The sequence below is a fragment of the Bos indicus genome, chromosome 13 (genome assembly GCF_029378745.1).
Source record: "Bos indicus isolate NIAB-ARS_2022 breed Sahiwal x Tharparkar chromosome 13, NIAB-ARS_B.indTharparkar_mat_pri_1.0, whole genome shotgun sequence".
Taxonomy (NCBI): Eukaryota; Metazoa; Chordata; class Mammalia; order Artiodactyla; family Bovidae; genus Bos; species Bos indicus.
Window position 1 is genome coordinate 69,902,333 of NC_091772.1, and position 27,069 is coordinate 69,929,401.

Genomic DNA, 27,069 nt, shown 5'->3' on the forward strand with positions numbered 1-27,069 from the left:
TCAATGGCTAAACTAGCTCTTGCTGGAAAACTATCCTAAAAAATAATTTATTAAAAACTTTAAAGTTTCCACAAATGAAAAAACCTGACCTCTTAATTTAAGAAATTATCCAGTGAACATCACACAAAGGAACTCTCCCTAGTCTTGTGGAAAGCAGAAGCAATCAGGATTTTCAGCCGAATACTTAACATTTAGCCATGACTTCAGCTTGTTACACTTATTTCAGATATTCTGCCCTGCTTACCAGATCCCTTCTAACTTTAAAATTTCAAATCCCTCACTCAAACAAGGCATTTATTCTTCTGCTGTCGGGTTGAATTGATTGGGACCTGAAGGTAATGATACCAAAAGCTGTGGGTTCAATTCACGACAAACCACTTCGCTTTGTTTGCCTCACGTCTGCAAACCCTTAGCCTGGATGGCATATTTTGGGTCATAAGAGGAACCAGGTGGGAGCGTGCGAGACCACCAGCATAAATAGCATGTGCTAGAGAAACAAGCCCACGTCCAACACAGGGGCGGCAGGAGGACTCGGGCAGAACCATCAACTCGACTCACAGAGAAAAACCTCGTGATCACGGCAGAGCACCTCTACCTTTCTAGGTCAGATGCTCTTCTCAAGCTCAGATCTTTTGCCAGAATCTAACCTAAAGTCCCTCCTTCAAAAAACAAAACAGGTATAAGAATCAAATAAGAAGAAACTACGGTTTTTAATTTTTTCACAACATGTGCTCCATCTGAAAACAGAAATTTCTTATTCTGACACCAGTTCCATGATCAAAAAAGCACTTGTGAAGCTTTTTGAAAGTGCCACAAAAATCTCTAGCAGTGCAACACAGCAAACCATCAGAAAAATTTTACTGCCCTCCCATAGGTTTATCTTACTTTCTTTAAAAATCACTCCTAATTTTCATAAAACCAAAAACTGCTTCATCTCCAAATAGTATGAAGTTACCTTAAACATGCTTTTTCAAATTAATAGATGAAGAAACCAGTTCTGATCAGTCCAGATCACACTTTAAAACAACCAAGGGTCCCCTAAGGTAGAAGTTTTACCAGCGTCCACAAGTTAGAGAAAAAAAACACAACTCTATTCCTGAATCGGTATTCTAGGAGGACACCCACTTGGGATCATCTGTCTTCCAGTTTTCTTGCCCACGCCTGGGAAGAACTTTCCCGACATCCCAATGCCACGAAGCAAATGGATTCCAACAGTCACGAGGTAACTATGACAGCAAAGCCACAGTTACTTATGAGATCACAAAAACTAGATGATGTAATTTTTTAAATTAGAGGTAAAACCCACGTAACATAAAATTAACCGCTGTACAGTTCAACGGCATCTAGTATATTCACTATGTTGTACATCCATCACCTTTATCTAGCTCCAAAAGATTTTAGTTATGTATCCCCAAATGAAATCTTGTAGAAATTAAGTAGTCGCTACCATTATCCCTGTTCCAGCCTGGCAACCATTAATATCCTTTCTGCTTTGATTAATTTATTATGGATTTTTTATATAAATGCAGTCACACAGTATGTGACCTTTTGCATCTGCCTTCTCTCACCTGACATCCTGTCTGAGGTGCTTCCACACTGTAGCATGCATCAGTACTTTCTTTTTACGGCTGAAAAATATCCCACTGTATGCATATATCACATTTCACTCATCCACTCATCCACTGATGGACATTTGGGTTGTTTCCGTCTTTTGGCTACTGTGGTGCCGCTGTGAACATCTGGGTACAAGTACTTGTCTGAACACCTGTCTTCAATCATTTAGGGCATATACTTAGAACTGCTGGGTCATATGTTAAGTCTATATTTAACTTTTTGAGGAACTGCCAAACTGTTTTCCATGGTGGCTACACCATTTCACATTCTCACCAGAAAAGCACGAGGGTTCCAACATCCTCATCAACACTTCATGTTTTCTGTTCAGTGTGTTTTTAAATTATAGCCAACCTTGCGGATGTGAAGTAGTATCTCATGGCAGTTTTAATTTGCATTTCCCTAATGACCAATGATGTTGAACATCTTTTCACACGATTGCAGGCCATTTGTATACCATCTTTGGATAAATGTTCAACCAAGTCTTTTTTCCATATTTTAATCAGGTTGTTTATCTTTTTGTTGCTGAGCTGTTACGAGTTTTTTATTTAAAAACATATTATGGCTACTAGGACCTTCTCAGATTTGTGTATTTTCTCCCATTCTGTAGACTGTCTTTCCACTTTCTTAATAATGTCCTTTGATGCACAAAAGCTGTACATTTTGGTGAAGTCCAACATATCCATTTTTTCTTCTTTTGTTGCTCACACCATTAAGAGTCATTTCTAAGAATCCATTACCAAATTCAAGGTCATGAAGATTCACCCTTATGGTTTTTCTAAGTGTTTTGGCTCTTCCAATTAGGTCTCTGATTCATTTTGAGTACATTTTAGTATACGGCATGAGGTTGGAATCTAACTGCATTCTTTTGCACGTGGATATCCAGTTGTCCCAGCACCATTTGTTGAAGAGATGGTCCTTCCCCTCACTGAATGGACTTGGTACCTTGGTCAAAAAACAACTGACTATAGATACATGGGTTTATCTCTGGACTTTTAAATTCCATTCCATTGATCTATTTTGTCCATCCTTATGCCAGTACCCCATTGTTTTAATGACTGTAGCTTTTTTTTTTTTTTTTTTAATTAAGAAGTGGATTTAGAGAGAGATACATTCCATAGACAGAATGTAGTCCATCTAAAAAGGTAAGAATAGCCCTGGGAGTAACACACTCCATAGACAGAGTGTGGGCCATCTCAGAAAGCAAGAGGCCAATTGTAGTTTTTTGTTTTTTTTTTTTTAATTGGGAAGCATGAGTCCATCCTTCTCTTTCAAGATTGTTTTGACTATTTGGAGTCTCTGGCAATTTCATATGAATTTTAGCATCAACGTTTCCATTTCTGTAAAAAAGGCTGCCTGGACTTTGGTAGAGATTTCACTGAATCTATAAAGCACATCGGGTAGCACTGCCACCTTTATATCGAGTCTTCAACCCATGGACGTGGGATATCTTTCCATTCTGTAACATATTACTAATTTTAAGTTACCTTAAAATACCCTTGATAAGGTAATGTCATGAAGTAAATTCCTTTAGTTGTATCTCTAGGTAATCTACTAAGTATGTCCTGAAGTTAGTCACAAATATGAAGTTTATTTACCATGAGGAGCTCAGTATTCATATTCCAGAGAAGGAAGGCATATTATTCAGGGTCTGGCTATTTGCTTTTGTTTATGGGGAAGGTTAGAATTCAAGGATTTTCATTCCCTTGATTTAGTTAGTTTTAATTTTCATCGTCAGCTCCCAGTAGAGGAATTGATATGCATGAATCTTATACGTTCCCTGATAAGAATAAGTTGTTTAACAGGCTTCACAGAACGGAATCAAGAACTCTCTTTCCATATAGTTCAAACTTTAAAAAACTGATGATGAAACATCATCATCAATTAGCTACTTTGCCAAATATTGTGTGCAAATGTGTGCTCAAACATCCTGGGTTGGGCTTCCCTGGTGGCTTAGTGGTAAAGCATCCACCTGCCAATGCAAGGGACACGGGTTCAACCCCTGATCTGGCAAGATCCCACATGCTGCAGAGCACTAAGCCTGAGCGCCACAACTACTGAGCCCAGACACTCTACAGCCCACGCTCTGCAACGAGAAGCCAGCACAATGAGACGCCTGCACGCCACAACTAGAGAGCAGCCCCCACCACCTGCTGCAACTAGAGAAAAGCCCACACAGCAACGAAGACCCAGCACAGCCAAAAAATAAAAAAAAATTATCTTTTAAAAAAAAAGAATTAAATCTTATTTTTAAAAAAAAACAGCCTTGGTTAGTTACAGCTTAAAGTATCAACTATAATCAGGAGGGAGAGGAGGAAGCCTTTAAAAGTCTTTTCACTGAAAACGTTTTGGTAAAGACTATGAGGGGACAACTGTTTCAAGTTATAAACATAACTTGGGCTGGACACAATTTGTTCTTTGCACTCATGTCAAAATTAGAACTGAAGACAATATAGTAACCCAGAAAAAATAACTGTGGCTTTCTGAGAGTAGTGATTTCAAGGAATTTATAGATTCCCCAAAAGAAAAGTCATCTTAAAACCAGTAGATTATTAGTCTGAGGGGCCGTGATTGCTTCAGTTCCCATGTTCAGTGTCAACTTTTCAAAGCTTTGGTGTATCTCAATATATGGGTCACCTGGGACTCGAGGTCCAAGGTGGCCCAGGAATATCAAAAAAGGCTTTACCACTATGGAGAACACTACAGATTCCTTCAAAAACTAGGAATAAAACCACCATATGACCTAGCAATCCCACTACTGGGCATACACCCTGAGGAAACCAAAATTGAAAAAGACACATGTACCCTAATGTTCACTGCCGCACTATTCACAATAGCTAGAACATGGAAGCAACCTCGTTGTTCATCAAAAGATGAATGGATAAAGCAGCTGTGGTACATACACATAATGGAATATTACTCAGCCATAAAAAGGAATCTATTTGAGTCAGTTCTAATGAGGTGGATGAACCTAGAGCCTATTATACAGAATGAAATAAGTCAGAAAGAGAAAGATAAATATCATATACTAATGCATATACATGGAACCTAGGAAGATGGTACTGATGTTTGCAAGGCAGCAACGGAGAAACAGAAAACAGACTTATGGACACAGGGAGAGGGGAGGAGAGGGTGATATGTATGGAGAGAGTAACACAGAGACTTACATTACCATATGTAAAATGGATAGCCGAGGGGAATTTGCTGTATGTCTCAGGGAACTCAAACAAGGGTTCTGAATCAACCTAGAGGGGTACGATGGGGAGGGAGATGGGAGGGAGATTCAAGAGGGAGGGGACATATCTACACCTATGGCTGATTCATGTTGATGCTTGACAGAAAACAACAAAATTCTGTAAAGCAATTATCCTTAAATTAAAAAATAAAATAAATTTTAAAAAATACAATGGTAATTAAAAAAAGAAGAATGGACAAAGAAGTTGTGGTACATGTACAAGGTGGACTATTACTCAGCTATAAAAAGGAATGCAACTGAATCAGTTCTAATGAGGAGGACCAACCTAGAGTCTATTATACAGAGTAAAGTCAGTCAGAAAGAGAAAGACAAATATTGTATGCTAATGTATATGTATGGAATCTAGAAAGATGGTACTGATGATCCTATTTTCAGGGCAGCACAGGAGACACAGATATATATAGGACAGATTTTTGGATACAGTGGAAAAAGGAGGGGGTGAGATGACCTGAGAGAGTAGCATTGAAACATACACAGTATCATATGTAGAACAGTTAATGAGAATTTGCTGTACGAGTCAGGAAACCCAAAGATGGTGCTCTGTGACAACCCAGAGCGGTGCGATGGGAGGGGGGTGGGAGGGAGGTTCAAGAGGGAGGGGACATATGTATACCGTGGCTGATTCATGCCGATGTGTGGCGGAAACCAACATGACACTGTAAAGCAATTATCGTCCAACTAAAAATAAAATAAAAAAATTTTAAAGGCTTTAAGAATCAAACTGCTTATAAATAACTTCAATCAGAAAATACCATCTGGTCTTGAGATAAACAACTAGCAACCAAATCCTGGGAAAAAGAAATCCAATTCCACGTATTTTGTCATCTATAATGAAAGCAAAGGCAATAAAAATATCTTCTGGCAGGTGCTCAGGGTCAGTGCCTTGGCAGGGAATGTTAGCTAAGGCAAAGTTAGAAGGTCTGATGTCTGTTTGGTTTATTTTCGTTTTTGACCAGAAAGTTTAAGTTGAAAAGGGCAAAAATAAGGAGACAAGGGGGAAAAAAGTAGACTTGGGCAAGAAATGCAGACCAGATAAGCAGGTAGTACCTGAGGCAGTGAGGTAACAGACAAGGAGGGGACAGCTGGCCACGGGGGGACACAGAGTGGACAGCTCGCTGGCTGCACGCACTGCCGAGATCAAAGGATCCTTTCAGCACAGTTGCAGCAAAGCTGGTCAGTATAACATCCACGGCAGGCTCACGCTCAAGGCATGAGTTTTGCCACCAATTCTTCAGGAACTGGAAAGCCCTTATCACAGGGCCGGTGGAGAGGGCACCCTCTGCTCTGGTCCTGCCACTGCCTCACGGGGTCCCGTCTTTAGGGCCCACACCATCTCCCACCCTCTAAGAGCAGGTTCCATACTCTGAGTGAGCAACTGCACTGCTCTCTCCACACTTCCTCAGCTCTGTCTGCATGCCGTTCATCTGACTCTGGGTCAAGAAGCAGGGGAAAGGCGGGAGAAAGTGGCAGGGCCCCATGAAATGGGGTAAAGGCCGTGTTCTCCTTGATGGGAGGTACAGCAGATGGAAATGAACTCTACAAGGAATGCAATGGGGGAAGGGGGTGCTGGGTCCTTTTCCATCCCAGAGACAGACATCCTGGGCCTCTCAAGCCTAGACTCATAATTGCTGCTCTTGGGTAATAAAGCTGAATGCGTGACAGCCACTTGGGCCTGGGGGGAGTTTTTTCTCAATTATCAAATCATGTGCCCCAGAGGCTGTGGGGTTTCTTTTTCTGTAGCTCTCTTGGCAGAGCAGTCAGGGGCCACACACCAAGTGCTTCCATGCTCCCCTGACCCCAGAAACCCCGGCAGAAGGGAGCCCAGATGGGCACTTGGGCAACACCTGCTGTGGGGCCGGCTAGGGTGAGGAGGCCCCCCCCCACACACTCGTGTAGTTAACACTCAGTGTCCTATGTCGCCTCAAACAAGGGCTGTGATTTGGATCTAATGTGGTAATGGCTCTCGTGGTCCCCAACCGGGTGCCCTGGGCTCTTTCACTGCTTGGCTCTTTCTCTTTTTTCTTTCTATAAAAGGAGCTTTCAGTTAATTGCAGGCCTGCCATTCTGTGCCCAGGAGCTAAACCCCAGCGGCATCTGCCTTGGCTTTGGCGGGCCCACTTCACGATCGTTCTCTGATCTCTTTGTGGTAGTCTTAGTTACAAGCTCCTGGAAACCAGCCCTGACTTGCAAGCACTACTAGTCAGGAAAAGAAAAGCAGGGGAGGGGTCAGGGGGTGCGGTGAGGACACAGCTACAAACTCAGCATCCCTGGTTTAAAATGGCCCAAAGCGGGACACAGCCTACATGTCGGTCAACATGAGGATGGACAGACAAATGGCGGGATTGACACAATGGAATACTACTCGGTGATTGAAAAGGGCTTCTCTGGCCATCCAGTGGTTAAGACTCCGTGACTCCACTGCAGGGAGCACAGGTTCGATCCCTGGTCAGGGAATTAAGATCTTCCATGCTGCATGGTGTGGCCAAAAAGAGTTTCCAATACAGAAGACTCTCAGAATCACATTGAGCAAAAGAAGCTGCACATAAAAGAAAATATACTGTACGATTCTATTTATGTGGAGTCCTAGAAGAAACATGATTAACGTACGGTGGTAAAAATCGTAACGGAGTTTATGTTCGGACGTGAAGCCTGACAAGAAGGGGCATGAGCGGACTTCTCTGCGGCAACAAAAGTGTCCTATAGATTGTTGAGGAGGTATTTATATGGGTGTAAACATTTGCCAAAACTTATTAAACTATACAGTTAAAATCTGCACATTTTTGCTGTATGTAAATTATATCTCAATTTTCAGGAAACAGAATTCCACAGTCTTTATTAAAAATGGCAAAAGAGTTTTCTGTTGTGTTGCACCTATGTGGCTACCATTCTGAGGAAGAGGCAGGATGTTTGTTCAAAGTACTCAGATATACTCCTAAAGACAAGACAAAGATAAGCCCCTTCCAAGTAGCGTGAAATTTATGCCAGAGCATTTAAGTCTTAAGACTGAATTAGATAAAGAATTCCCTCAAATTTCTCTCACTCAACATCCAAGTTAAATATTTTAAGAATGTTTTCAGGGCACAAAGTCTAGTGTAGAGGATGGAAAGACTAATTCGGTATTACACACATTAGAAATGTGTGAAAAAACGTCCCCTGATTGTAAAAGCAATACACATTCGGTATAGGAAAACTGGAAAATACAGAAGACTATAGGGGAAGAAAACTCACATACTCCAAGATCATAAGCATAAAGAAGAAAATTAAAAGTCTTCTGAAAAATATTCCCTATCCAAAACTAAGCACTTGTCAACATTTTCATACACACAATTTTAACCAAATTGAGATCGTAATGTGCATACTGTTACTATTTTTTCACTTAAATTTATGTAACAAACATTTTCCATGTCACTGAGCATTCTTTGCATTTTTTGTTACTACTGAAATTAAATAGTTTCGTGTGATTATTGGCCATTCTTATTTCTCTGTGAGACAGCTTGGCAATTTAAAAAATAATATTGATTCTTTTTCCTGATTATAATATAGTTACTGCTGAAATGTGGAAAATACAGAAAAGTATAAGACTATAAGGGGGAAAACTCACATAATTCAAACAAAAAAACAATCACGATTGTTAATTTTACTTTTCTTTGCATGTATGTTTTTCTTATAGAGTTGATATTCTAGATAAGTCCATTTCAGAGTATGTCTTTTTTCACTCAGCATCACTAAAAACTACATAAGCATTTTCCCTATCTTATTAAAGTCTATCCAAACTTTTATTTTGTTAGTTTCATCTTGCCTGTAGAATTTTGTTAGCTGCAGAGATGTTACAAAATTTAAAAACTGTTCAGTGTCAGAAACTTGAATATGTATATTTGAGCTTTTTTTACTTTATAAAGTAGAGATAAACATTTCTGTTCATAAATTATTGCCTTAACCTATGATTATTTCCTTGGGATAAACTGTCAGTATTTTAATCCCTGGGTCAAAGAGTATGAACTTTTTTAAAGACTCATACTGCCAAAGTGCTTTAAATTCTCTCCAGATAATTTAATGCACCTCTGACCTGGATCCTTATTTAGAAATATGAACAGAAAACCAACTAAGAATAAAACTGTAAGAAAAACAATAGATGCCTGAAAACAGGCACCAAATTGAATAGAGGAACCAAGCCCAGAGGAAACCAGGTTATTAACAAAGGAAATAAAATCAGTTTTGCATTCTCTGAAAGATCTGTGAAGATACCATTTCAAAGATCTGTAAGGATACTAAGGTGGAGAAAAGCAACACTAAAAGCTACTACTGGAGAATAAAGAAATGGAACTAAAAAAAAATTATTTTTTAAAGTCCTCCGCAGCAAATCTCTGTATAGCAAAAGTGCTTGTGCCCCTGATGCTCAGTCGTGTCTGACTCTTTGCAGCCCCACGGACTGTAGCCCGTCAGGCTCCTCTGTCCATGGGATTTTCTACAAAAGAATACTGGAGTGAGTTACCATTTCCTCAGATCTTCCCTACCCAGGGATCAAACCATCTCCTGCATTTCCTGCACTGCAGGTAGATTATCACTGAACCATCAGGGAAGCCTGGATAGCAAAAGGAGCATGATCAAAGATAGAAGTAGTGATCTAGATGACTGAACAGATAAATTCTCCCAAACCAAGCGATAAGAAACACGGGGTAAGGGGATAAATCTAGATGATCCAACATATGTTTAATATACATCTATTTTTTTTTTAAGGTGAAGGGATGGAGAGGGGAAAATTGTCAAAGAAAACGACCAATGTCTCTGAAGTTCTGAAGAGGGAATTGAGTGCTAGGTTGAAAGGGTCTGCCAATGGTTGATATCAACACTGAAAAAAGAAACAGTGAAATACAACTTGGTGAAGATTTTTTAATTTCAAGAAAGAGACCCTGGCAATTTAAGTTAGGAGAGGATGGCAGGGTGTAACCATAACAAAAGGAAAAGTGGGTTTGCACCCGACTTCATATCTGTAACACCAAATGCTAACACACAAATGAAACATTTTCTACCAAGTTTTGCAGGAAAAAAAAAAAAAACATTTTAAACTTAGACTCCTATAGCCCCCTGAAAGTGGAAGTGAAAGTGAAGTCGCTCAGTCGTGTCCAACTCTTTGCGACCCCGTGGACTGTAGCCCGCCAGGCTCCTCCGTCCATGGGATTCTCCAGGCAAGAATACTGGAGTGGGTTGCCAATGCCTTCTCCAGGGGATCTTCCCCACCCAGGGATCAAACCCAGGTCTCCCGCATTGCGGGCAGACGCTTTAACCTCTGAGCCACCAGGGAAGCCTTCATAGCCCCCTAAAACCATCATTTAAGCAGGAAGGCACAATGAAGATATTTGGGGGGTTTCTCCCAGGTTTCTAACTTTACCAACCACATCCACGAAGGTACTATTTCACCAAAACAAGGAAGACCAGAGATCGGCGAGTTGTCAAAAAATTACTCAGCACCCTTTCAGTGGTTTTGCTCTAGACTAATTTTTCATTTAAATATTAGATCCTGTGATAATGCTGCAAACACTAAGGGCAATCACAGAATTTCTCTTCTCATCCTCCCTACCAAGTAACAGTCTTCCTCAAGGACCTGTTTTTATGCATGCGTAACACTGTGGAGATAATGCTGCACAGGTCCATTAGACACACTTAGGCTCTTAACTGCCTCTAACAAAGTCACCTCTAACGACAGTCAAACACCAACTCTAGAAACCTAGGTCCATTACATGCAGAGAAACTGGGCAAATAAGGAACCTAATCAAATGTACAGGGTCTCGTGACTGCTTCTCACTAACATTCCCAAAAGATAATTATTTTGATCAGCTAGAGACTGGTACAAGTAATAAGACCTAAGATTCAGTCCATTACCAAAGGTAAGTCATAGCTCTTCAAGTATTCCATCTGGGTACGTACATGTATGTATATGAGTGTGTGCACTTGTGCATATATGCATGTGTTCACACACCAAGAATGTTCTGTACCTTGGAAATGAGATTTTCTCCCTAACCTGAATCTGTCCAGCTGTAGCAGAGCTTCTAAAGGCCTACAATATGGAGCTCCAGCTACCTACTAACTATGCAGTTGAATGAGGTCGCCCACCACCAAGGCAAAGGCAAGCACATCTCCTGGGGAGGCAGCAAATGAACATTAATGTGACTCACCTACGGTCACTGTGGGTCTTCCCTGGTGGCTCAGATGGTAAAGAATCTGCCTGTAATTCGAGAGACCCAAGTTTGATCCCTGAGTTGGGAGGGTCCCCCGGAGAAGGGAATGGCTACCTACTCCAGTATTCTTGCCTAGAGAATCCCATGGACAGAGGAGACTGGCAGGCTTTCATGGGGTCACAAAGAGTCACACACAACTGAGCAACTAAAACACACACACATACACACACAGAGTCAGTGTGAGTCAAAGACACACACAAGGACTTGTGTTCTCCAATCTCCAACCTAGACACTGTTCAGAACACAACTTCTCTCAGGAACAGTACATGGAAAGTCTCTGAAAAGTCTTGGATGGGAAGAGGGGAGGAGAGAGATAAAAGGGACAAACATTATTCCCTATACTTGTGTAATTTTTGGCTGCTAAAAGTTTGTGAATTATTTGCACAAATCTAAATAGAGAAAAGAAAGAAAGATTATTACACAAAAACCTCCATTTTTCCAACCTTTGTAATAGAAGAGTTTCCCCAAAGTGACAAGAAAATAGTACATGCTTCATAATGTGACAATTACCAAAAAATGAATGATTACATTGTTACTTCAAAAGGAACACAACTGTTGACCAAATAAATGAGTTCATAAACATCTACTTTGTATCAATACTTTGCAAGGCCCCAAGCAGCCTGCCATCCCAGACTCTTTTCTCTCAGACCACTCACTTTCCCTGCTGATCTTCTCTCCTCTGATCGCTTCAAATCCCATCTTCTGTGCCAACAATCCCCAAGGCCAGCTTTCTCTCAACTACAGAGCTAGCTGCTACCAGATATCTGCTATCAGGTGGTCCACTGCCTGCCATGCTCACTGTGTCCCAAGCCAGAATCATCATCTGTCTCAGAACTGATCCATCTCCTTTATTTAACATTCCATGGCAACTTTAGGGCTACTCATTCAGAAACTCTCCATCTCCATGGAGGCAGCTGCTTTTGGCTTGGTGCCATCATAGCTTTTGCCTATAATAGTGATGGGTGCAAAATAGTCACAAAAAATATTAGCTAATTGAATACATGGTTAAAACCATATACTACCATCAGTTCAGTTCAGTCATTCAGTCGTGTACTTCTCTTTGCGACCCCATGGACTGCAGCACACCAGGCCTCCCTGTCTATCACCAACTTCCAGAGTTTACTCAACCTCATGTCCACTAAGTTGGTGATGCCATCCAACCATCTCATCCTCTGTCGTCCCCTTCTCCTCCTGCCTTCAATCTTTCCCAGCATCAGGGTCTTTTCCAGTAAGTTGGTTCTTCACATCAGGTGGCCAAAGTATTGGAGTTTCAGCTTCAGCATCAGTCCTTCCAATGAATATTCAGGACTGATTTCCTTTAGGACGGACTACCATGGTAGTTACAAATTAAGAAAACTAAAAAGAGCCTGGGATGTTTCTCAAGCCCAGTGTCAGAGTTTAGTGGAAGGGCTACAAACTGGAAGTCCACAGGCAGAACTGGGCTGTGGGAGAGAAGTCTTAAGTGGCCAGAATATTATTTGGGAAAATAACATTAAAAATAACTACTTACAGATAGGGCCTAAAAGTTTCCTACAGATAACTACCATTTCTGTCTTTTAACAAATTCTGACGTTTCTGCTATATGCCCATAGCCCCTACCCTATAGTTAAAACATTCTCTATCACCAGAGGTCAGAGAAGGCAATGGCACCCCACTCCAGTACTTTTGCCTGGAAAATCCCGTGGATGGAGGAGCCTGGTAGGCTGCAGTCCATGGGGTCACTAGAGTCGGACGCGACTGAGCGACTTCACTTTCACTTTTCACTTTCATGCATTGGAGAAGGAAATGGCAACCCACTCCAGTGTTCTTGCCTGGAGAATCCCAGGGACGGGGAAGCCTGGCGGGCTGCCGTCTATGGGGTCGCACAGAGTCGGACACGACTGAAGCGACTTAGCAGCAGCAGCAGCATCACCAGAGGTGCTGGGCATAGGCCGAATGTATTTTTGCACTATAAGGGTGACAATCCTAAATTATTTTTAAAGCTCTTTTGAATCTCGGGGCTCTATAATTATGTTTATTTATATATGTTATTTAAAGCAAAGAGGAACTAAAGAGCCTCTTGATGAAGGTAAAAAAGGAGAGTGAAAAAGCTGGCATAAAACTCAGCATTCAGAAAAACTAAGATCATGGCATCTGGTCCCATCACTTCGTGGCAAATAAGTGGGGGGAAAATGGAAACAGTGACATATTTTATTTTCTTGGGCTCCAAAATTACTGCGGATGGTGACTGCAGCCATGAAATTAAAAGACGCCTGCTCCTTAGAAGAAAAGCTATGACAAACAGCGTATGAAAAACCAGAGACATTACTTAGCTGGCAAAGGCCCATCCATCTAGTCAAAGCTATGGTTTTTCCAAGAGTCATATTCAGATGTGAGAGTTGGACCACAAAGAAGGCTGAACACCAAATTGATGCTTTTGAACTGTGGTGCTGGAGAAGACTCTTGAGAGTCCCCTGGACAGCAAGGAGATCAAGCCAGTCAATCCTAAAGGAAATCAACCCTAAATGTTCATTGGAAAGACTGATGCTGAAGCTCCAATACTTTGGTCAGCTGATGCAAAGAGCCAACTCATTGGAAAAGACCCTGATGCTGGGAAAGACTGAGGGCAGGAAGGGAACAAGGAGACAGAGGATGTGATAGTTGGATGGTATCATCAACTCAATGAACATGAGTTTGAGCAAACTCTGGGAGATAGTGAAGGACAGGGAAGCCTGGCAGGCTGCAGCCCATGAGGTTGCAAAGAATCAGACATGATGTGGCAACTGAACAACAACAAAAAATGTATTTATTTGCAATTATTTAACATTAAGATGTTAAAACTGAATAAACACAAATATTTGGAAAGTTTTAAGATATCAACACACTTTTTAGACATGCTAACTAATGGAACATAACAGATGCTCTGTTTTGGTTTTTTTTTGGGGAGGGGGGCAAAGGACCCAGGAACAACTGTAACACTGAACATATACTGAAACTACTGCAGGCACCTAAATCCAAAAGATCCATCAGTCACGTGTGCCACCACCACAAGCCTGGCTGGTTCTTTTTTTAAAAAAACATAATTTAATTAATTAATTTATTTTTTGACTGTACTGGGTCTTCATTGCTATGCACGAGCTCTCTCTAGCTGCAGCACGCAGGGGCTACTCTCTAGTTGCAGTACCTGGGCTTCTCATTGCGGTAGCTTCCCTTGTTGCAGTGCAGAGGCTCTAGGGCATGCAGCTCACTGGCTCTAAAGCGCGGGCCCAACAGCTGTGGTGCACAGGTTTAGTTGCTCCACAGCATGTGGGATCTTCCTGGACCAAGGATGGAACCTGTGTCTCCTACACTGGCAGGCAGATTCTTGACTACTGAGCCACCAGGGAAGCCTTTCTTGGCAGGTTCTTTATAAACTTACATGCCATTCTTTAGGGATTAGGCTCCTTCTCCATTAACCGGAATCAGGCTCAGCCCTGGAAACCAGTCTGCCCATTCAAAGAGTTGTGTCTCATTTCAGGAGGCAGTAGAGTAAATGCCCCCTTGTTAGGTTTCTATGTGAGGTGAGTAATGGAGCAGTTAATAAGGGGCACTTTCAGTCCACTGGCCTGGTAGTTGTTCAAGTGATGGTATCCTGGAGCATGCTTGCTTGTAGCTGATTGTGAAACTTTCAGGGAAGGAGGAGGGGTAAAACGCAACTGGCTTCCTCTCCTGACCAAGCACTATAGACAGAGATCTGGGAGAGCCGACTTTGGCAGGAATTCTCATTTTTCATTGACTTCTGTCAGTTTTCACAAGACCCCTTCTGCAGCTTCTGGAGCTAGTGAGTGTCCCAGCCATCCCCTCACGGTCACCAGAAACTGTAGGGGAGGAAAAAACATCTTTTCCCTCCACTCTTCTGTGTTCTTAGCTGGTCTCCTTTCTCCCTGTTCTTAGGGTGGTGGGGCCAAGAGGTATCCTCTGAGGAGACAAGGGCCTGGGACTCTCCAGCTCCAGTCTGGACCAGAGCTGGGCCAATACTCAAGTGCGTAACCAAGAGTTATTTTCAGTCATCACCAGGCCACTGGTGAATGATAATTTAGCTTCAATTGTGTTGTTTAACGAAACTGTGCTTCCGATTTCAAGTTCATGAACGAGTGACTCCAATGTCACAAACGGAGAAGAAATAAAGGAACTCCTTGTTTTACTTCAAATCTGAATTTAAAGGGCTGGTTACATCATTGCATGGATACAGATCAGCATTTTCCTCAGTACATCTCATTTTATTCATAAAAAAGGCATCTGTCATCCTTTGGGTAACATGTCATGGATATGACCTTGTACCAAAAAGCATTGGGCGTATCTATAAAATATTCCAAAACTTGCATTTTTCCTTTCAGTGGTTTTAACAATGTCATTTAGTGCTTTCATTTTTTTTTTTTTTTTTTTTTTTTACAAAATCCAAGGTGGTGAAAGCTTATTGCTCCTTAGATGACAGATGCCATAGGGAAATGACCCTGTCTTATTTGTTCACTGCTATTATCCTAGTGTCTAGCAGTAGGTGACACATAGTAGGTGGTCAATAAAAGTTTGTTGAGTAGATTTAATTATGTAAGAATTCACTTTGATCTTAGTTGTAGTTTTAGGAAAAAGACACCTATACACTAAAAATTATTAAGAAGAAGTCCAAATACATTCTGAGGCACAGTCAACACTGGAGTGAGTAAGAAGGTTTACAGATGACAGGTTTGAAAGGAAAGTACTTATAGGAAAGGAAAGTACTTGATAAAGTTATGTTGTGATTGCTGAAAAATCTGCTAAATCTGTGGTCACAATTTTAAAATCATTAAGCTATTAAAAACTCCACAGCCTTCCTTTAAAAAGAGAGTTAAATCTAAAAAGAAGTAAAGGATAAACACCACTTTGTTTTGTTGAACGCTGATTACATACAGGGACTGTGCTTGGCACATTACACACTAATTTCATCTAACCCTCACCGACACCCTATGAAACAGATGCTCATTACCTCCCTGCTATTGACAAGGAATCAGACACAGAGAGGCCCAGGGACCTGCCTTAGGTCACAGAGGGGCAAGGCAAGAATTTCAACCCAGACTATTGCTTTTAACCACTTGGCTACCTTGGCAGACGCAGTGTTACACTGGTCATAAAATCACCAGGGCAGTCACGAGGTCCAAGTGAGCGCATGGAAAAGCGATTCCAGGCACTCAGTAAATACTGTTCACCATCTCCCTTCCTGGTTCTCCTCTCCCAATCTCTGCATCTGGGGGCCTCCCACCCTGGCTCCCTAAGTTGTAATTTGGGAAGACAAGCAGTGACCCAATAATTTCCTTCCTCCCTGCTTACAAATTTGGGGAACTTTTGGATATTTCAAACAATTTGTGGTATTGTTTGATGCAGGCCACTGAAAAGGAATTAAACATGTTATAAATAATCGGGGTGGTTAAACACATAGCCTCTGGTCACACAGTATATGGGAGAACTGAGATTTCAACCCAGACATTTTTCTCCCTACCATGCAGGGTTCCTTTCAGTGGTGGAAGGAGAATCACATAACCTCAAGGTAAACTGTCTACATGATAACGAGAAGAAAGGAGAGTAGAATTCACATAAAACTTGAGAATGTATGGAAATAAGATGAGAAATTCTGCCAGGGAAGAGGCAAATCCAGAATAATACAAAAGACTTTGCAGAAGGAGGGCTACAGCAATGTCTGTAAGTTGCTTGTTGCACTAAACCAAGTGAGTTTAGGTTTGGAAAAGTTGGCTGGATTGATTTTTAAAATATCTTCTCCTCTAATCAAAGATTCAATAATTATAACAGAAATGACATGTGGCTTTGTAATTAACTTAGCAAGCACAGAGCATAAGCACTCTACGAGCACTGGTTATATGAAAATGATAAAAGACAGACTAAGAGATATATCTTCCAAATCGATAGTAATTTTTATATGGGCCATCAACCAAAGCATGAATATAAAAGAACCATTCTAAGCATTAAGGAAAAGTTTAATATACTATTTAAATGTATTAAAGAACTTACTACTAATTTTAGGTACGTTAATGGCACTATAGTCATAGGTTTTTACAGTACTATTTTTCAATCATTGTTTTTAAACATTTAAGTCACTACTTTTCAACTTGGACTGAATATGGGCATTACTGCTTATTTTTCACTGAAAATAAAGCAGCCTGATCATTCCCAATGTCGAAGCCTTATATTTTGTTACTGTTGTCTTTCTCCTGTGATTAGAATTTCCTAATTTAATGTCTACTTAAAGGATTTAACTCTTAGGATATGTTTGGAAGACACTGTTTTTAGTATTTAGGAGTCAAAATTATCTAAACACATTCATCAAGAGTGGTGGAGTAATCAACTCACTGAGACTAATAATACTTTTTTTCTTTAAGCCAGAATTAGTCTAATTGTATTTTATGTATTGGAAAGAAAATTTACATTTACTTAAATTGTAGACATACCATAAAAGCTTCAATTATGCACTAAAATAGTTTCAGAATATTTAGTGAAGGATAAGTTGGATATTAACACTGAATTTATCCAGAAAAGACCAAAGTCCACAGCTCCGTAATGGTAATGTTCTGCTGCTTGACCTGGGTGCTCGTGACACAGGCCCATTCAGTTTATGAAAATGCACCAGCCTCTACACTTATGTTCATTTTTCTTTATGTATATTAGACTTCAATTAAAAAGTCTTCTCTGTCATGTTCCATACTTGAAGTATTACAGATGAAATGACAGGGCATCCGGAATTTGCTTTCAAAGACCAGAAGACGGCGGGGGCCAGGGGAAAGACCATGTATGGTTGTGGGTAAGGAAGAGGATGAATGAGGGATGGGAAAGAAATGAAATAAGATTAGAAAGCTGCTGACATTGTGGAGGCTGCATGATGGGTTAGTGGAGGCTTGTAATACATATTAGAAAATTACTGTAATTAAGCACAGTTATTGCTGTACCTGTGCGTGCATGTGAGCTGCTGAAAGAACAGGGCAACAACTGACTCATCCCAGAAAACCAGCACGGACAAGGAGGAGATTAATGGGTGAACTACGGTAGCAACACGTCGCTCCACGTCTGTCCTCCATTGGCTCAAGTGATGAACTCAGGGCTTAGGGGCTTTAAGAACCTAGGGAGGGAGGGGTTTTGGTTTTCCGGTGGATGCACACCTTCCAGAGTGGTGGACATACCTACTGTGTTCAAAGGAAGGAAACGTGGAGGAGGGATAAATTGGGACTCTGGGATTAACAGATTCACACTGCTGTATATAAAATAGATAAACAACAAGGACTTACTGTAAAGCACAGGGAAATATATGTGTGTGTGTGTGAATATATATACATATATTCAGATTCTCATTATAGGTTACTACTAGATATTGAATATAGTTCTCTGTGCTATACACATACATATACACACACACATGCAGATACATTTATGTAAGTGAATCACTTTGCTGTATACCTGAAACACTGTAAATCAGTTATTTTTCAAGTTAAAAAAAAAAAACTCCTTCTGTTCCACTGGGGGGGGGGGGGGGAGGAAATGGTGCCTACACAGGAAAAATTTAAGGGACCGCAGGACTCGTGTGTGTGCATGCGTGTGTGCGGCAGTAACCGCACGACTCAGGCTCTACACTGCCCACAACGAAGGCACTGGGCAGGCTGCACTCTGGAAGTGACTCTGATAAGCTCCCACATCAAGAACACTGCATCCTAGAGGTCTGCTCAGCAAAGAAAAAAGCTAGTCATGTTCTAAGCACAAACTCTGAGCTAAAAGCGTCCACCCTTTTAGGGATGCAGAATGTTTCAAAGCAAAACATCTCTGTCAAGAACATTAGCCAAATCCTCTGGCTTTGAGGAAACAGTTCATCTTACAAGGAGGTAGAGAATCCCTGCTGCTAAGACACACCTTATTGATCAGGTCACAGTAAGCTCTACAAAATAAGTGTAAATAGTTTTTTTTTCCTCTAAATTCTGACATAATAATCATCCCCTGAAATGACCAAAAAAGTCTTGGCCACAGTCTTACCTGCTTGGAACAAAGACTGAAAGAAATGTACCTGTTCCATGAGCTAAGAGAATAAAAGCTTGGAGAAAAGGGGGCTCAGGTGCTCATGACCTCCCCGCCTGGTCTTCTCCAGACTCACTCGCTAATCTGTTACTGAAACGCCGCCAGCTACACGAGGCTCTTCCAGCTTAGGAATGTGATTTCAACAATGCATCCATTTTCTCCAAATTCCAGTAGAGTGAAAAAAAAAAAATTTGAATGCTCCATAATATTTCTTATAAAAGATTTTTATCAGGAACACTTTATCTTATAACCAATGTTTTAAAAACTAAGTATCCAGTTAGTTTCTCTTTGCGTAACTTTCTGGTATATGAAGCTATACCATATTAATAAAAACTTTAAAGTGCTCAGTTTCCATGAGCACTTTATTAAATGTCCTGAAGATGAGAAACTTGAAAAGACACCACATATGTTGGATAACAAACAGCCTGTCGGGCTGGACTAAAGAGTCCACCAGACATACACAGAAGGTACATGCCACTGGCAAGAGGGCGGAACAGCAGCGCTGTTGTTTGCTTCATCTACTTAGTGAGGTAGCAGAGGGACCTCTGAATAAGGGATCAAGAATCTGAAGCAGAGAGTATCTTCCGGGGGATCTGATGGACACAGGACAGCTATCCAAACATGGCAGGATTTTTTCTCATCAACAACTCTTACCCAAAACTGGGCCTCACTATTCAAAGTATGACCTGACCCAACCCGCAAGCATCAGCATCACCTGGCAACCTGTTAGAAAGATGGAATCTCAGGCTGCACTCAGAACTACTGAAGCAGAACCTGCATTTTAGCCCAAGCCCCAGGTCATCTGTATGCACACCACAGTTCAAAAAAGCCTAGGATTAGGGGATTCCTGTCCACGTGGAGGGAGGTTTCCACAGAGCTCTGCATGGGCCTCCCCTGTCTCTCACTTTTACTTATGACTCACATGAAGATACTGAAGAGCCTTCCGCAAGTCCCAAGTGACACTCATCTAGAAGGAAACACTCAATTGCACAAGCACCTCTTGGAAGAGGCCAGGCCTGAGAGCAGATCACGTGCAGAGATGTAAGCAACCAGCGATTTGCTAACGAGAAAAAAAAAGTAACGCACGCTTGACTGTATGTCTGCACACGGAACCACTTCTGGAGAACAGGCTGCAGACCCGGCCACGTGTTCTAGCAGAGTGACTGACGGGACAAACTGCGGCCAGACGACGGGAAGAACCCGGGTGGGGAGAAAGGGACCCGGAGAACAGGCTGCAGACCCGGCCACGCGTTCTAGCAGAGTGACTGACGACAAACTGCGGCCACAGACGGTGGGAAGAGCCCGGGTGGAGAGAAAGGGACCCGGAGAACAGGCTGCAGACCCGGCCACGCGTTCTAGCAGAGTGACTGACGACAAACTGCGGCCAGACGGTGGGAAGAACCCCGGTGGAGAGAAAGGGACCCGCAGTCTTTCCTGAGGGATGGCTGACCAAAGAAAAGGCGACTAAGTGGGGACATCGTGGTTGTATTCACACATCTGAAGGGCTGTCTCAAGACATTTCATTCTGCAAATGTGTTTCTGAGCATCTGCTATGTGCCAGGCACTATGCCAGGAACTAAGGACAGAGGGAAAACCAGAATCGCTAATTGTCTGATTTTCCTGACAAGTGGAAGAAACTTGTCTGTTGTCCCAGAAAGCGGAGTTGTGGTCGATGTAAGGCTAGTGGAGGACCAGGGCCCCAGACAAGGAAGCCCCTCTGGCTGAGGGGCTCCAGCTTCGTAAAAAGTGCACAGATGGAATGGCTGGCCCCCCAGGCTGAGCGGAATGGGTTAGGGAGGGGACGCATGCCTCCCAGGGAGCAGCCTAGGGGACTCCCACGCCAGTGCTATATTCCAGAGTTGCAGGATAACCAGGGCCAATATCATTAATCAAATTTAAAAAGTCTGTTCAGAACTACACTATATTCAATTTAGCCAAGAACAAATGTTTTAAAACTTAATCACAATTTAGGGTTTCAGCTAAATTCTGTATGTAAACGTAAATGGTGTATGACTTCTCTTTCAGCAGTAGTTTTTTAAGCCAAGGATTTAATAAAAATCCTCCACATTAACATTTTAAGCAACAGCTCTGCGTAATGACTCATTTTAATTGTATTCTTGCTTCTCTCAGAGACCCTTACAACTACTATATTTAATGTTCCATGATATACCTTCAGAGTTGCTCACCCCATTCTGAGAAATTATTCTGAAAAAAATAACAATTCCTTTCCCTCTGCCAGAAAGAACAAAAGAGGGAGAGGGTGGGGAAGCTAAATGCAGGAGGAGTCAGATGAATAATGTTTATAAAGAAAACTAACAGTAAGTAAACCACTTACATGCTCGACAAAACTGCCAGTCTTTTTTGGCATGAAGTAGGGTAAACGATATCCAACAAGTAGGAGAATGTTTAAGGTAAACATTAATAAACTATTAATAAACTAATAGTTTATTAATAAACATTAATAAACTATTTAAATAATCATGAAGGTCATATAGCAACCTGTAAACACATGCATAATGACAACAATATAAACCCGCACAATTTTAGCCATGTAAAATTTATGCATGCATATAATAAAAATTAGGGGAAAAAAGTTTAAGGTTTGTTTTTTTGGCTGTTAGGATTCCTCTTTTTTTAATTTAAAATTTCTACTTTATTGTTGACTGTTCAATAAATAATTTTACAATGAATGTATCAGGAACCAAAATAATTTTAACTTATAAGTGTAATAATTTGTACGTTAGCAAGAAATGAAATCACACAAAGGTGACACATAGTTGAACCTTAATGCTCAATTGGTTCTTTGTCTTTTATAAACCTATTTTTCATAAATCACCAAAAGTAAAATATAATAAGATTCGCGTTATGAAAAGTGCTTAACATCTGTGGGAAGTAAGAAGGACTTTGTATAGCAGCCGCCCGTAAACTTCGGGTAAAAGCAAAACTAAATTTCTGGATTCTGTTTTGCTTTTCACCTTATTTGATCTCAGTTAACATCGTTCATGCCAAGTCAAGTTTTTTCCCTCCTCTTTCCCCTTCTCTTCAAGTTCATAGAAGTGAAGGGGAAAAAACACAGAGCAGCTCTTTTACAGTTTCCCCCAGTTCTTCCAGTGACGCCATGAAGGGCGGTGTTCTGGAATGGGCTCAGAGAAGGCCAGACGTGAGGGCCACCTGGCTACCATCTGTCACCAAAGGCGTCACCAGACTGAGCTGACTTAGGGCCCAGAGACCTGGGTTCAAGTTTTCCATTTCTATAACATGGAAATACTCCTACTTACCCGGTGACTGGGTCAGGAGAAAGTCCCCAGTGAATGTGATGCTCAAGAAATGCTTACCTTATCCTTTTTTCCCACCTTCCACTAAACACACACATTCTGTCTGAAGTCACAAGGTCCTTCTGTCAAATATCCTCCTGTTGCTCTCCAAGTGCACTCTCTACCCATCCCTACCTTGCTCCTACCCTACAGACTGATGTCTATGGATCCCATCCACAGGCCCCCATGTGTGTCCAAGGCAGAGTCCCAGAGAGATGTCAGGGAAGGAAACAGAGTTGCGGGGGACGCGAGGAAAGGGTGAGGTCAGCAATTTGAATATCCTGCTTCTGCCAGCTGTGCTCCTCAACCAGAGGCCACCGCTCTTCTCAAGGTGGCCTCTTCTGAATGACAAGCCCTTCTGGCTTCTGAAGACTACTCCATCCACTTCTCCCATTGCAGCTGGGGTGGTAATTTCACCATCTGAGATTCTGCTCTGTCCCTGGAGATTTCCTCTACGTCCTATCCACACCACTTTAAGTGAATGTAGTTAGGATCTATAATGATTCTAAATTGAGAATAATCAGCTTTTCCTGTTGGGACTCTGACCAATAAAGTCCTATCGAAAGCATTCCATCTACAGCATTTATACCTTGAATCACAGGGGCAGTGGGCAGTTCCAGAATTCATCTGAGGCCAAGAGGCACACGCAGGCAGGACCTGATGATTCTAAGAAACCAGACTGGCAAAGCCTAGCCTGTGCTCCCCCAACAGGCCTAAAGCAGGCCTTCAACTGAGCCACTGTCCTCAGACCTCAGGGGAATTAACATCAGTTCCTAAACTCTTGGGTCCTGTGAACTGGGGGGTCAGGGCCTGGTAGACCGGTATTTTAATTCCTCAGTCCAGGCTCAGTTAAAGAGTTCTGGTTTTACCCCAAGTTTATTATAATGGTGTACAACTCACCAATTCCTTAGGAACTGGGAGAGGAGAAACAGCAGCCTCCCGAAGTCCCGTAGTTCCCACTGTGTCAGTCTTTCAAGTGAGGAGTTGGGAAACAAGGCTTAAGAACTGATGCTCCAACACCAAAAGGGCTCTTTTAACCTCCAAAAGAGCAGGGGGAAAACGTGGAGTAACCAACTCCCCACTCATACATTTCTCTCCCTCCCAATTCCTAGGAAAGGAGGGCCCTGAGGCTCACAGAAGGCGAGTGTGCAAGGAAGAACCAGGACTGATCCAACATCAGATCCCTGTACTCAGTCCTCGCTTGCTGATCCAACCTTAACCACGACAGCCACGCTCATCCCTCTGGCCTGTGCTAGCCAGCTGCCCAAAGGCACACAAAGGTTCAGTCAGGTCTTGCCCACCAGGATGGCCTGGTTCAAAATGGACTTGTGGGGACTGAAGTGGTCCCAGTCATCCCTAGACTAAAGACCTCATAGAGTTTAGCCTCTTTCTCTTGGGCCTTGAGACACAGAACTAACCTGTCAGCACCCACCATGCACAGAGCACTCTTCAAGATGCCCTGGTGAGTTGCAAAGAACCATTCAATTCTTTCTTTTTAAAATTTACCTTTTAATTAAGAAGATCAGAGAGCTAAGCATGCAGCACATGAGAAGGGCGTTGTACACAAAGCCTCGCCCAGCAGAAAGGTGGCAGAGAGCAGAAGAGCTCAAGGTCCGGGTCCCACTTTCGACAAGACTGAGCGACTAAACACAGTATGTGAAACGTGTGGCAGGTCCCTACCTTTCTAAAACTCCACTGCGTCATCATTAGAAAAGGCCAACAACAGCATCTGCTAGTCATGATATCATTATTAACTAGGGTCGTTGTATTAAACCAAATGATATGAGTAACAACTCGGGCCCAGCAGCAGGCGTGCTGTGAGGGCACAGTCAATGCCAGCCTTTATCATCAGAACCAACTGAACTAGCTAAAGCCTCCTCTGGCGAAAAATCAAATTCCCTGGCCCTGCTGGCATTTTACCTGCACTCTAGGTGCACTTAAAAGCCTTTGTCTTCTTTTAAAGGAAAGTATATTACAACATTATCAAGAGTAACAAAAAGCTTTACTATTACATAAGACTACTGAGATAAAAAAAATATTCTGTTAAATAGACATTTTAGAACCTTTACTCAGAGGTGGGTTCCACGAGGATGGGTTTCAGCTAAGATTCAGCTCAACAAGAGGTGGAGCCACCAGAAAAAGCTAATAAGACCTTGGGATGCTCTATCAAGATCACAATACGGAGAATAAGGAAGGAGGTTATATCTGAAGAAACTAGGAATTCACAGTCTACAGAGAAAAGCTTGGGCAATAAGAGGGAAGATAGCTGTCTTCAAGTACTTAAAAGGTTGAATATGCTGTATGTTGCGGAAAAAGACTAAGTAAATCCAGAGGGTCAGACACTGTAGCTTCCTGTGTGGAAGAATGTCCTCAAGCTAACAGAGGATCCCGCACATAAGAGGGGGAGCTGGCCTGTGCGCCTGGAGCCTGTGCTGTGCAGCCAGAGAAGTCACTGCAGTGAGAAGCCCATGCACCTCAGTGAGGAGCAGATCCTGCTGGCCGCCACCAGAGAAAGTCTGCTGAGCAATAAAGACCCAGCACAGCCATAAATACATAAATCAAATCATACAAAAGAAAAAAGAAAAGAAGGGGACTTGGCATCTCACTAGTGGGCACACTGGAAAACTCTGCGTCCTTTCCCATCTGAGTATCTGTAACCCTATTGTCTTCTTTGGACACCAGAAATAAACATAAGTGGGAATCAATGGAGTGGGGCTCATGTGTGAAAGCATTTCTCATCCTGATAACAACGAAGTCTCGAGAGAGTAATACGGGGGCCACGACTCAGTCCACTATTACACACACTTAGGCAGTCTTAATTCATCTGAGAGGTATCTAAAATTAAAAATAAATAACGGTCTCATAGTTCGTTTTTCTTTTAGAAAATAATCAGCCCAATACTACATTCAAAAAGACTACGTAAAACCTGCAGCATTGTTTTGAGTAACAAAGCTAAGAGTTCCATTTAGTCAAAGGCACCTCTACTTTTTGCTCTGTTAAGCTCAGGAAACTAAACACAGGGGGAAAAAAATCAAAAAAGATTCTAAAAATCAAGCCACTGAGAAGAAAGTGATTCAACATTTTCTTGTCTTTGTTTCACCTGCCAAAAAAGATAAAGTGGATTTGGAACTGAGAGAAAAGACAAAAAGAAAGAATTCAAAAGGGTAGAAAAAGACATCAGAAAGTGAAGCATGAGAGTTTAGTGACATTAACCGCCCAAACCTTACTGAAATTCTAGAAGCAAGCTGTGTATGCTTTGCTGTCTCTGCCGACCTCTTCTTTTTCACTCCAGGTCAGTGGGAAAAAGGGCTCAGTGGCAAAGAATTTGCCTGCAACGTAGGAGACATGGGTTCAGTCCTTGGGTTGGGAGATCCCCTGGAGAAGGAAAGGGCAGTCCACTCCAGGATGTTCCACGGGAAATCCCGTGGACAGAGGAGCCTGGCAGACTACAGCCCATAGGGTCACAAAAGAGTTGTACGTGACAAAGCGACTAAATGACAGCAGCAGGAGAAAGGGATGCAAAGGCAGAGGCTTGTCTTCCATTCAGCCCATTTGCTGCCTCCAAGGGCACACACAGCTGAGCCCAGGAAAACGCTGCTGCGCTTCATCATGAGGTGGTTGTAATGTCAAACCCGGAATTCTGGAATCACAAAATGTGAGGCACAGGGAACAGGTTTAGGGACAAAGGAGTGGAGAACCAAGTTACCAGGCAATGCAGGTCTTCAGAAGCTCTTCTGAAGCAATTCATATTCTTAAGTTCTCAGATGTTTTTCCTTTCAAAAGATGGAGACAATTACTAATTCTTTACAGTTATATGAATTCCTTCTGTTCACAGAAGACACTATACCAGACTTCACAGCCCTTAGACCCAGTGAGAAATGAATGATCTACTAAAAGACTCACAATCAGGGGGAAGTACCTTCATTATGGAGCGTGGCTTTCACCTGAACTGGAGAAAGCAATCTTTGTCCTAGATCACAGGGTACTTTGTCATAACCCTGTCCTTCCAGCACTGTTAGGCTGAGGAGACCGGTAAATACGTAGGGTGCTAAGTGCCACCATGCCCACAATAAGCTCCAGGAGAAACAGAGGAGAAGCGGACCCCTGACCCCTGACCCCTGAGGGGTCAGGGAAGGCTCCCTGGAGGAGGGGGTACCTGAAATGAAGCAGAAAGGCAATGCACTGTCTTGATGAAAGAGGGGAGGCCTCCTCCTTTTCTAAGAGACACAGAGGGAATCCAGGAAGACTAAGGTCAGAAGCCTGGGTAATGTTATCATTTCTGGACTGGCCTAAGGACTTGGGAACAACAGAGGGACCAGAGAGACAGGGGGCTAAGGAGCCATTAAAGGCAGGGATGGCTCACAGTGTGACTGGATGCAAGTCAAGCCAGGCAAGGGTCAAAGGCCTGGACTTGGCTAATCATAAAGGGCCTTGAGTGCCCTTTGCCCGAGACATTTCAGGGAAGTGGCAGGGACAGAGGCCAGAGTGCAGAGGGTTGAGCTGAGGAGGTAAGGAAGTGGAGACTATGGATAAAGCTACTCAGAGGAAGTCTGACTGAGAATAGGGAGGGAGCCAACAGGAAATACAG

At 42.2% G+C, this 27,069-nt stretch overlaps 1 protein-coding gene across 11 annotated transcripts in view; it reads right to left on the bottom strand.

Annotated features, from left to right (window-relative positions):
- ZHX3 (zinc fingers and homeoboxes 3) overlaps positions 1–27,069 on the bottom strand; it is a 133,955-nt gene that overhangs the window by 69,203 nt on the left and 37,683 nt on the right. For 2 of the 11 annotated variants that reach the window (XM_070801675.1, XM_070801679.1), the window contains exon 1: positions 1,126–4,984. The exons of 8 other annotated variants lie outside the window; for them this stretch is intronic. The gene's annotated coding sequence lies outside the window, so the exon portion shown is untranslated. Of the gene's footprint in view, positions 1–1,125; positions 4,985–25,708; positions 26,158–27,069 lie in introns of those variants that run through there. One more of the 11 variants, XM_070801674.1, reaches the window with a different exon arrangement.